Source organism: Cupressus sempervirens, chromosome 8 (genome assembly GCF_028749045.1).
Source record: "Cupressus sempervirens isolate cs-2001-9-10 chromosome 8, ASM2874904v1, whole genome shotgun sequence".
Lineage (NCBI taxonomy): Eukaryota > Viridiplantae > Streptophyta > Pinopsida > Cupressales > Cupressaceae > Cupressus > Cupressus sempervirens.
Genome location: NC_143125.1, coordinates 588,724,961 through 588,737,497, shown reverse-complemented (window position 1 = coordinate 588,737,497; position 12,537 = coordinate 588,724,961).

Here is a 12,537-nt window from a genome sequence, read left to right as displayed (position 1 = left end):
AAACCATGGCATTTTCAACATCTCATTCCAATAATATCAAAATTCCTAAATCCTTCAACAATTATCTTCATCCTTCAGGGGTTATCTATAAGAACTCCTCCATGAAACTGGCTTTAACTTCTTCTTCAATTTCTGAGTTCTTTTTGCCAAGTTGCTCTACTTTGATCATTTTACACTTGGCCTCAAAATTATCAATATTTCTTCTCTACAAGAATTGAGAAAATTCTCTTGACTTGAAAAAACTCTCATCATCAATAAATTTCTTAGAGGCCTATGCTATTATAGGATCTATTTCCTTACCTCTATAATCTCCCACAATGAGAGCTAGTGTTAGCATAAGAGACTCCTCAGGCACTCCTTATATATTTGTTGTTGTAACTATAATATCTCTCTCCCCTCACATTTGTCTCAACTATTCTCTCAAGGATATTTCATCATCTATCTAGAGTGGGGTTTGGGTAGGCGAGTATTCTTCAACCTTAGAAGATGATCCTTGCTCCAATTTCTATTTATTAGGTGCAGATGTAGTAGGTGGGCTTTTATAATGTGGTCTTTTGTATGGAGGAACAAGTTGTATGCTCTTGGCCACTATATACTTGACTCTTTTTTGCAATGTGTACTACCCTAGATTCAAAAACATCTTAATTGTCAATCTCTTCTCCACCTTAATGGCCTTATGAGGGTGTGCTTGGGTCTGAATTTCCTTCTTCTCATTCAAAGTTTGCATGAACCCAAAAAAAATTTCCATCAACATGTCTATTTTCACACCCCAATATTTTTTATTAGCAAGGGGGTCATAATCTAGCTTAAAAGCATTTATAAAATCTAGGACCTTGCTATATACTTTTCATTTCTCTTTCCTAAATTCCTATTCTTGTAATGAGAACTTATTTTAACTATATCCTCTAGAAAATACACCATGTGTTTATGAGCTTTGGCTTTATTTCTTTCTCTAAATAAGTCACAAAATTCCTTTGGCTCTATAAAGAAAGCATGGGATTGAGCCATTTGATATAGATCTAAAAACTTCTCCAAATACCTCCATCCTTTTTTGACAAAAAGAAAGTTGTGCACAACAGTAATTTGGGGAAAGAAAGTGCCTTTGGATTTTCCCAATGATTCCCTTTCTTCCATTGATCCTATTTTCCATAGGAGCTTAGTAATTCCTACTCTCCAAGGTTCCTAATAGGGTAGCACATGTGGTTTTCCAAGAAAACCATAAAATCTAAATACAATAGACACTACATATGGGATGATGTCTCCCCAATTATGACTTACCATCAACTCTTTGGCATGATCTTTTGGTTTAATTAGTTCTAGTAGAGGTTGAAGTATCCTAGGGCTATCCCCTACTAATAGCATTCTAGCTTGGAGGTAAAATACTTATCAAATGTGACAAAGCTTCCATCAGTTACCTCCCATGTCATATCTACACTCCATAATTGGATGGGGAGTTTTTCTCCATCTCTTTCCAATTCCAAATTCATTTCTTTAGAGAAAAGGGTAACTCCATTATATAAACATATGTACATTAGCATGGAGTACTAGTGAAAGGGGTTATTAATTTTAGCCTTTGCAATACCCATTAACCTAGTATGAATTTCTTCTGCCAAGAGAGTAGCAAAGTCAAAAATAAAACTCAAATTGTACTGAAGGGTTTGAGAAATGATGAATAAAATGGAACCTAGGATGTGGTCTTGCTCATCCATGCCAAAGATCTTGCAGAGAGAGAAATACAGTGCCTTATGCTCTAGGATTGAATTTTTTTTTAACAATGGCTCTAGAGTGTTTGGTGTAACTAAGGGTAATGATCCTATTCTGAAAAAATGCTCTTGTAATGGTCCTCCCCTTAAATATACCCTTTTTGTATCATACCTATCCTAGAGATCTTCCATAACTATCTTCTCATGGACTACATGGTTAGGGTTTAATTTGAAAATGTCTCTGATCAATTCTAGTGAAACCCTAAAAATATTATCACCAGCATGATTCTTCATAATATTGGTTATTGGATCATATTTCTTTGACATTATTGAAAGAAAATCATCATCAAAGAAAACTCCCAAGATAATTAGTTTGCCAATGTCAAATTTCTATATATCATTTAGGGGAGTATCAAATCTTCTCTCTAAACACATTTATGGAAAAGCTTTGAACCTCCAACATATACTTTGGCATCTCTCAACTAGTTTTCTTTGTCATAAAAATCCTCACTGACCAGTAACCTAGGGTTCTTTGGAATAAATTATTTTCCCCTAGCAATCTCATTCATGGATTGTGGCATTTGCTCTAAGAAATCATCATGTATAGCCCTTTTTAAGTAATCTATTTTCCCTGAGAAATCCCTTTGTGGAGGCATGTTTAATAATTATCTTACTATGAATATATTTTCTTAGTTTTCTAGAAACCCAAAATACTCACCCAATTTTCTTGTTTTTCTTCTCTAAAAATCGCTTAGCAAAAAATTGAAAACTGTTAGAAAATTTTTGGCCTTAACTTTGAAAATCTTCACTTTGTGAGAATTCTACAACTATAGTGTTTGATAATGGAAAATTAGATTTTTTATTGCAAAATTAACCTCACACAAAATAGTAGTGATCAGAATTAATGCCCCGATAGTCATATTTCATGTCGCACCGTAGAATTTAAAATTCAATCGTCGATCTTCTCAAATTGGATGACTTAGCTTTAAACTCAAATGATTGTGTTACCTTTTTGTGAAATTGGCCATGCATCAACAAGGTGCTTCTCCACATTTGCTAAAGTTTGAGAAAGTTCAAATTGCAAGAAAGTGTCGATTGTCAATCTTCATGAGATTGATGATCATGAAAAACCTTTGGAATTGCTATGTTTTCTTTTAAAATTTTGGGCCCACTTACACATTTATCCTCCAAGTCCTTAAACACGTAGACTACTCAACAAATTGGCATAAGACATTTGGCATGTTTCCCAACTCATCATTACCAAGAAACTTTTGGAATGACGAACCCCATCTGGCCATGTATCATTGAGGCATTTCCTTGCTTTCTTCAAACATTGAACATCTTCATAAAGTAGAAAAGCACTCTCTATCGATCTCTAAATGATCGATGGTTTCATAGGATTTACTTTGTTTGAAACTTAGTCAACAACAATAGCCAATGAAAATGAGTTAATATGTCATGTGTTCTGACATTTTCCAAATGTTCCAACACCTTTTCAACCTAGCAACCCATAACAAAAAAATGACCTCATCAAATACACGTGACATGTAGGTGCTTCCCCACATTTGCTAAAGTTTGCATATCTTCAAAATGTGGGAAAGTGCTCACTGTTGATCCTCAAATGATCTACGGTGAAATGTTATACTATTTAAAATAGTCCTAGTCACCCAGTCTGACCAATGAAATGGTTCAAACTTTCTAGCATGTCTTGACAGCCATCTACAACCCTGAATTACTATAGCAGGTCCAACTTTTTGTGACCCACTAAAGAACTAACATCATCAAGGGCTACATGTCACCAAGGGACTTCCCAACATTTCATAAAAATTGAACACTTTCATATTGCAGGAAAGCACTCTCTATTGATTTTTCTTTGATCAATGGTTTGTAAAAGTAGATCATACCATATGGTTAAAAACACTTTTCAAAGAGCACTTAATGAGTCAACATGAGGTTAAAACCAGGGTTTAAAACAAAGGTTAGATACAAAAATATTTTCAGGAAAGTAATTTTAAAATAAACACAGAGAAAATAAAATAAATTTCTAAAGAGAAAATCTTCCCACATATTTTTTTAAAATAAACCAATACTTTCCTATTTTTGAAAACTAGGCCATAAACAATAAGGGTTTTATAAACCTTAAGGTTTTTTATCTAGGGCTTTTAACACACCCTACTTCCAAAACTTTGAATCCACTGGAATTTCATTGTGAACTGCACCAAATTTATTAAAGGTTTCTGTATGTTCTTTATCTGCTTTCTCCTTTCAAATTTTGTGTGCATGGGATCTTTAAAGAAAAAACACTTCTCACAAGATTCTTACCCTCCAATTTATTGCATTTAATATATTAAGATATTAGGATTTGTCATGTATTGCATCTACATTTTCTTTTTCATTACTTACAAGAGTGTTTCAAGGTCGGCAATGACTTCAACATCCTTTTCATGGTTTAGAGGTCATTTCATTGTGGTAGAGGCTTCTGCAAGGGAATGAGCCTCATGATTATGGCATTTATATGGAAGTAGAACTTTCTTCTTCAACTCCTTTCACTCAAATCTTTACTAAATTTATTCTTCTAATAGTGAGAATAGTTGCTACAAATTCCTAGGAGCCAAGGGACCCTAAAACTATGCTACATTTTCTAGAGAGATGGGAGAAATTAATACTAGATTCAGTACTTCATAACATTTTGGATCATATAGCGGTGCCCAAATTAACAACAACAATAGATAATTGGGATCCTCACAAGGAGACTGTGCCAATACATGCATGGTTACATCCTTGGCTTCCATTGTTTTGCTAGTATATGGAGCCTTTATATCGAACTATTCATTATAAGTTGAGGAATACACTTCATGCCTAGTATGCAAGTGATGCATTTTCATATGCAATTTTATCACCATGAAAAAATGTATTTGATCCTACTAGCTAGGAACAACTAATTGCTTAAATTATTTTCAATTGAAAATTTATTTCTCCATCTTCAAGTAACCTAAATCCTTGCTTCTCCTAGTTGTATTGTTTCTCTATTGTTATATATTCTATAATAGATTTTAAATTTCTTTCTCCATGTTTTTATGATGTATAGAAAAGCCAATGTCATCTTAGGATAACACTAAGGAAAGTGGTTGCAAATATATGAATAAATAACTCAAAAAGGAGTTCAATTAAATAAATAATTTGTGTCTGATACTATTTAATGAAATACTAAACCAGCTAACCATCATATACTTATAACAATCATAGTATGCACAAAGTGAGATCTCGGTACATAAAATTTCAGCAAAAAGTAGAGGAAAAAAATTCAAATAGGGAGTCATATAGTATCTAACTATAATTATGAATCAAGCATAATATCAAATACAACCCTATTTATAATGTAATATCATTCTATATATTTTGTTAATCCACACCAAAATCAATAACCTTGATTTTACTATAAAAAAAATTTGTTAGTCAATAACCTTTTTCTTTTTTTAATTTGGGAAGTAATCCCCTTGAATTTGGTGTACTATATTTTCTATCCAAGTAGTATCAAGACAAGCACAAACATCTCCTAGAATTGTTGTTCATAGAACTAGAGGATATTCATGCACACTCAATTCAAAAGTTGCTACCATTAGATCTCTTTGCTTCAGATAATCATATAAGAATTTGGGCTATGGTGCTCAACCCATGAGCACTCTAAGCCTTATCTTATCCCAAATGTCATCTTGGTACATTCTATTTCTTCTTTGATTAAATCAGCAAAAAGACTTAATCCCCACATGCCTTTCAAGAATCAATTACATTCAGCATTGAGATCATTACAATTCTTTTTATTAATGGTGGAATTTAGTTTTTATGATTACAAATGAAACTATTGGAGTGAATGTGTTTCTTGATCGACATCAATAAGCTAGAGAGTAAACTCATCCATGCCCCAAAATAACTAAGGAAATCAAAGGTTTAAGAAAACAAAAAATGGAGTATATCTTAGAAGCAGAAGATCACCTGACATTTGGTGGAGCTAATAAAAGAGTCTAGGGTTGATAAAATTGAACTAATATTGCATAGCTCATTCTTTCAACTCTATTTATTTTTCAATTCAACAAAATAGGAAGAGTTTTTATAGTAAAAAAATCATTTTGTGTATTCTATGTATTTTGTAATATCTACTATGGTATGTTTTTGTAAAATTTCTTGCAAAGTCTATCCATTTTTTTTGGTCTACATTATTTTTGTGTAGGATCTTGAGGTAAGTCACTTAGCTTGAGTTGACTAAGTTTTATTGTTTTATTATTTGGATTTTGGAATATGTATTATGTAGCTAGATCATTTTTTCTATTGTGTAGATAATATGTAATAAGCAACTTTAAAAAGTTCTCTTTGAATATATAAAGATATCTTCTATGATATGTTTTTGTAAAATTTCTTACGAACTCTTCTCATTTGTCCTGGTCTGCATTATTTTTGTGTGGGATCTTGAGGTAAGTCACTTAGCATGGGTTGAGTGAGTTTTATTTTTTTATTAATTAGATTTTGGAATATGTATGCAACTGGATCATTTTTTCTATTGTGTAAATAATATGTAATAAAAACCTTTAAAAAGTTCTCTTTGAATATATAAAGATATCTTCTATGATATGTTTTTGTAAAATTTCCTACGAACTCTGCCCATTTTTCCCAGTCTGCATTTTTTTGTGCAAGATCTTAAGGTAAGTCACTTAGCACGAGTTGAGTGAGTTTTATTATTTTATTATTTTGATTTGGAATATGTATGCAGCTGGATCATTTTTTCTATTGTGTAGATAACATGTAATAAGCACCTTAAACTGATCTTTGAATATATAAAGAGATAAATGTTTAGAAGGAAATATAAATACATACATGTTTAGAAGGAAAGGAAAAGAACATTTACATATGTACCTCTTCTCGTGCTAGAAGAAAATTCCAGAGCAATGGCATGTAGATCACAAGGGCACAACATGACAATGAAATTGTAGAGCAAGGGCATGACACGACAATGAAATCGTAGAGCAAGGGCTTGGCATGATAATGAAATTGTAGAGCAAGGGCATGAAAATTTCACAACACTGCACCTCTTTCACACCCATTGCACTCCACCTCTTTCGCATGCAGCTCTCCACAATCAAAATCAAATGGAAAATGATTGTTGTGTTTTTCTTTTTTGTTTATGCTTGTGAGGGTGTCACAATTGCAATTCCAACATTAGTAATCACCACAAATTACATCATCATCACAATTTGACTGCAAATGTTGTAGTGTGAATGAGAAAGGTAAAGTCACAAGGAACAAGGAAAAACTAGTTTATATGGGATATGCATAAGAAGGAGTTGAATATGGTGATACTTTTTCCCAAGTTGCAAGGTTGGAAGGAGTAAAAACTTTTCTTTCATATGATGTGTACAAAGGATTCAAAGTACACCAAATGGATGTTAAATCTACAATTTTGAATGGAATCTTAGAGGAAGAAGTATGCATTGAATAACCTGAAGGATTTGTCGATCCTAGCAAGAGGAACATGATATGTAAGTTATATAGAGCATTATATGGTTTGAAGAAATCCCCTATAGCATGTATTGAAAATTTACACAATTATTTGGTGAAAATTGGTTTTTTAAGAACAAATGACAATAGCAATTTGTACTTGAAAAGTGAACCTAAAAGTAAGATATTACAAGCTGAAATTTTTGTTGATGATATCATATTTGAAGGAAAAGATTCAAGGCATAAGTCATTTGTTGATAAAATGAAGAAGGAATTTGAGACATTGATTTTGGAGAGATAAAAAAATTTGTTGGTTTGCGAATCTATCCAAAGAAAGGTGGCATATACATCACACAATCAAATTATATCAAGGAGATATTGAAGACTTTTGGAATGGAAAACTCAAGACTAGTTGGAATGCCTATGGTTATCGATCATTAATTTCAAAGAATGATGATTCTATTGAGGTGAATCAAACATTATACAGGTCAATGATTGGAAAATTGCAATATGTTGTACATAACATACCTAATATTGCATTAGCAGTTGGTATTATTACTAGATATTTTGCTAATCCTTATATGATGGAAATAAAAAGGATACTAGGATATCTGAAAAGAGCATAAGACTATGGATTATGATACAAGAAAAATAAAAGGTTTGACTTTAAGGTTTACATTGATGCGTATTGGGCTAGAAATTTTCATGATAGAAAGAGTACAAGTGGAGGATATTTCTTTCTAGGCAAGAGACTGATTTCATGGACAAGCAAGAAGTATAATTGTATTTCATAATCCACAACAGAAGTTGAGTATGTTGTTGTAGTAGTCAATTGTTGAAAGTTATAAAGGAATAAATTATTGACCCTTTTTGTGATATATTATGATAACACAAGTGCTATAAATGTATCAAAGAGCCCTATGATGCACACAAACACTAAACATATTAAAATCAAGTATCATTACTTGAGACAATTGGTACAAGGAAAAGAAGTAATATTAGAATATGTGAACACAAAGGAGAAGATAGATGAAATATTTACAAAAGCACTACCTAAGGATGCTTTTGAGTATATGAGAGATAAGTTAGGGCTCATTCCTCTAGCTAAAGAAAACTAAGAAGAGAGGCACAATTGCATCAATTTTTATGATCATAATATCTTGCAGATTGATGAAGGAAGTCACACTTTAGGAGTGGCCTAAATATTGTGAAAGGATGAACTAAAGCATGAGAAGATATGACTATAAGGAGTCAAGGTAAACAAGTGGAAGTGATATTTCTATGTCAATCAAAGTAGTGACATGAAGATGTTATGTATGCTAGAGAAAATAGAAGAGATGTATGTGAATGGTTGATGTCTTTGGCACTGTTATCAAATAGGGAGATATGTTCAATTACCATTCATATGATGAAGGAGAGTATGTTATATAGAAAGAGGGAGAATTGATATGGAATGATTGATGTCAAAAAAGGGAGACATCTGCTGTTGATGAAGGTATTATCATCTAGAGATCAGAAAAAGAATCTATTAGCATATAGTGATACTACTATAATTGATGACAGAGGGAGCATCTAGAGATTGCATAAATGAGAACTAGAATAAAAATAAGAAAGAAAGAACACAAACACAGAGAAAGCTGACTGTACAATTTCAAAGAATCCATAATTAATATTTTGGATTACATGTTAACGAGAGGTGTTGCCATCAATGTCAAAGAGGGAGATTATTGAAAATCACTATTGGAAAATTTGTTATATTTTCATTGATGTCAAACCTATAGGAGAGATATTTACTAACAATTTAGAGTGTCATATCATTTGATTGATGAAGAGGATTTGAAAAGAGAAGATAGCAAGGTGAGCTAGTCAAGTTGTTGAGAAAGAAAAGTTAAGTATCATGGAATTACAATGGGCACTTGATAAGTTGCTCATTGACAAGATAATGTGTTGTTTAATTATCACATAAAGTAAAGAAGACAAGTGAATTGGTGTATGAGTGAAATTAAAAGAAGTTGAGTAAAACTCTAAGCATGAGGGAGTACTGGTGCGGGTCCATCAATGAAGAAGTTGAAATTGAAGATTAAAAAACTTAAGAAGAAGTTGAAAATTTTGTATAAGTTGAGTGATAGTTATGGCCAAGCAAGTTGTACCAGAAAATGAACATAGTAATGGTTGAGCGATCAAGTAGAAGTTGAGTGAGACTAAATAGTGAATGTTGAGCTACATAGTGATGCCCAAGCAAAGAACTTAGTAATTGTTGAGCAATAGCATGAGTTACAGTTTGTAAGAGAATCAAGTTTGAGGCCAACATAGTTGAATATTTGGATACAAAGTTTTAGGATTCATGACAAGAAGAATAATAAAGAATGATACATGTTTGTTATTGGAGTTTGAGCCTAAGCTAGTTAAAGAAGCTTTGGAGAATGAAGAATAGAAAGGAGCAATGAATGAAGAAATTGAAAATTTTGAGAAAAACAAGACATGGACATTGGTACCCTAGCCAAAGGATAAAAATGCGATTGGAACTAAGTAGGTTTTCATAAGAAGGATGAATGAGAAAGTTAAACTCACAAGGAATAGGGAAAGATTAGTTTGTAAGGGATATGCACAAGAAGGAGGAGTTGACTATGGTGATACTTTTTCCCTAGTTGCAAGGTTGGAAGGAGTAATAACTTTTCTTACATATGCTTCTTACAAAGGATTTAAAATATACCAAATGGAGGTTAAATTTGCAATTATGAATGGAATCTTAGAGGAAGAAGTATGCATTGAGTAACTTGAAGGATTTATTAATCCTAGCAAGATGAACAAGGTACAAATAATCATATGGTTTGAAGAAAGCCCCTAGAGCATGGTATGAAAGGTTACACAATTATTTGGTGAAAATTAGTTTCACAAGAACAAATGACAATAGAAATATGTACTTGAAAAGTGAATATGAATGTAAGATATTGCTAGTTGAATTTTTTGTTGATGATGTCATATTTGGAGGAAATTATTCAATGTGTAAGTCATTTACTAATAAAATGAAGAAGGAATTTGAGATGTTAATTTTTGGAGAGATAAAATTCTTTGTTGGTTTACAAGTCTATCAAATGAAAGGTGGCATATACATCACACAATCAAAGCATATCAAGGAGATATTGAAGACTTTTAGAATGGAAGATTCAAGGCCAATTGAAACATCTATGGTTACTAGTCATAGATTGTTAAAGAATAATGATTCTACTAAGGTAAATCAAACATTATATAGGTTCATGATTGGAAAACTACAATATGTTGTACATAGCATACTCGATATTGCATTAGTAGTTGGCATTGTGATACAAAGAGTAAGTGTGGAGCTTTATTTTTAGGCAAGACACTAATTTCATGGACAAGCAAGAAGTAGAACTGTATTTCACAATCCACAACAGAAGCTAAGCATATTGTTGCAGTACTCAATTGTTCAAATATTGTGTGGATCAAGAAATTGTTGAAAAGTGTGACAGAAGAAATTATTGAACCTATTTTGATATATTGTGATAACACAAGTGCTAGAAACATATCAAAGAACCCTATGATTTCCACAAAGACTAAATATATTGAGATCAAGTATCATTACTTGAGAGAGCTGGTATAAGACAAAGAAGTAAGATTAGAATATATGAACACAAAGGAGTAGATAGATGACATATTTGTAAGAAAACTCAGGTGCAAAAATAGCTTCTTACACTAATCTCTTAAGGAAAGTATTGTACAAATTCTTTTTAAATCCTTACAATTTCATATTCACTTTCGGTAGAACAATAATATTGTAATCAACCATGAATACAAAAAAAGGATAGAGAAATAAAACACAAACAAAAATATATGTTGGTGGGGAAAAAAATTTTGGTAAAACAACCTCACCCCTCCAAAACATGTACAATGTGTTATCTTCAACACAAAGGTTGCAACACACTTGCAATGCAAGCTCTTTCATGACATGGAAGACTTATCCAGTAGCAACGAACAATACACTACTCACACACTTACACAACTATCTATGGCCCTCAAAATGATTATAAAATGTGCTTAGGGAATCTTCCAAAGATAGCTCTTACGTGTCATAGAAATCCATCATAACTATTTTGGTTATGATATCCTTACACAATTAAATCTTCCAAAAATAGCTCTTATGTGTCATAGGAATTTGGCATAAATATTTTAGTCATGATCTTCTTATAACTAAATATTCCAAAGATAGCTCTTACGCATCATAGGAATATGTCATAGGAATTTTTCATAGTTCAAGATGCTAACACATGCAAGTGGAGTGGTGCATCAACATGCCAACTAGACATGTACACACACTTAATTACATTATTTGCAAAAAATACATTTACAAGGAAACAAAAAAAAATTATCAAAGGTTGAGACACCTTATTCCTAACATTCTCCCACTTGTTGAACACCTTGTAAGAGCAATAGGAACATAAAAAAAACTAACCGCTATAGGCCGAAAGGCCCATAGACTCCTAACACCATCTGAAATTCTCTATGCCAATTGGTTTTGTCAATGAATCTACAACATTCTTTATAGTATCTACCTTTTTTCCAAATTTACCTTTCCATCTTCTACCATATCTCTCACAAAGTGAAATTGCACATCAATGTGCTTCATTCTGGCATGGAAACTTGGATTCTTTGCAAGGCAAATAGCACTCTGACCATTGCAACAAATAGTAATTTGTCCTACATCAACACCAATATTATAACACAGTCTCCTAAGCCAAATGGCTTTCTTACAAGCATGAGTAGCAGCCATGTACTCAACTTCTATAGTGGACAAAGCAACCACATGTTGTTGCTTACTCATCCAACAGATGGCACCACCAAACATAGTGAACACATAAGCACTGGTGGATCTCCTACTATCAATATCACTTGCCCAATCTGAATCCACAAGCCCACTAATACAAAATGAATGTGGAGCTCTAGAAGAGTTACCATGATAATAAATGGAGTAATATGATGTACCCCTCAAATATCTAAATACTCATTTAACTGCATCCCAATGCACCCATCCAGAATTAGCCCTAAACCAACTCAAAACTCCCACTGCTTGGGCAATGTCTGGTCTAATACAGACCATAGCATACATAAGACTACCAACTACACTAGCATAAGGTACTCTACTCATGTCCTCCACCTCACTAGGAGATTTTGGACAATCATCTACAAATAAATTTATTCCCATAGAAATAGGAACACACAATGGTCTATAATCTACCATGTTGAACCTTTCCAACATAGACTTCACATACTTACTCTAACTCAACCAAAGTTTTCTATTAGACCTATCTCTACCAATTTCCATACC